The sequence below is a fragment of the Opisthorchis viverrini genome (assembly GCF_000715545.1).
Source record: "Opisthorchis viverrini unplaced genomic scaffold opera_v5_329, whole genome shotgun sequence".
NCBI classification, from domain to species: Eukaryota; Metazoa; Platyhelminthes; class Trematoda; order Opisthorchiida; family Opisthorchiidae; genus Opisthorchis; species Opisthorchis viverrini.
This window is the reverse complement of record NW_008751980.1, coordinates 482,091-482,654: the sequence shown is the minus strand read 5'-3', so window position 1 is coordinate 482,654 and position 564 is coordinate 482,091. Positions and strand designations below refer to the sequence as shown.

Genomic DNA, 564 nt, shown 5'->3' with positions numbered 1-564 from the left:
TGCTGAAATGCGGGGAGGGCCCATTGGAATACTTGTATTATTTTGTTTGCAAATCGAATTTCAAAGTCATCACCCAACGTGCAGACTAAATAAAATGTGTGAGTGCATGCAATTAGCGGTATTCCTAAACAGTTAGTTGGTGTTTGATTCCATATCGCTCACTTATCTCACGACGATTTTCAACAAGCGGGTCAGAATATAACGCTGCTATTTTGCAGATCCTGTGGCTGTCGAAATTCGCTTCGTCCGGCAGGGAGTTTGTTAGAATTGAGCGCTTTGTTAGCAGTCTTCTATAATGACCGGCTAATTTGAACAATTTTGGGCACAACATAGAGGTGACTTTTCAGAAAACCTACACGGATAGTGTTTGCAGTGTTTGTAAACAGAAGGACAGTTTGCTTTACCTGAGTCTGTCCCCATCAGTCGATCAGAGGATCAGACCGATTCGGGAATGCAAGAGGTGTTTTATAGACGGAAACAATTCAGACGGAATTCGTCGCTGTCAGTGATGTTGCAGTCGGTACACGGAGTGCACAATTTGACAAAAAACTTACGCGATAGATC

The 564-nt window shown here is 42.9% G+C and overlaps 1 protein-coding gene across 1 annotated transcript in view; it reads left to right on the top strand.

The window, feature by feature from the left end:
- The window catches only part of T265_09979 (hypothetical protein), a gene marked incomplete at both ends in the record, with an annotated part of 62,906 nt that overhangs the window by 853 nt on the left and 61,489 nt on the right, over positions 1-564 (top strand). The gene's annotated exons all lie outside the window — the stretch shown is intronic.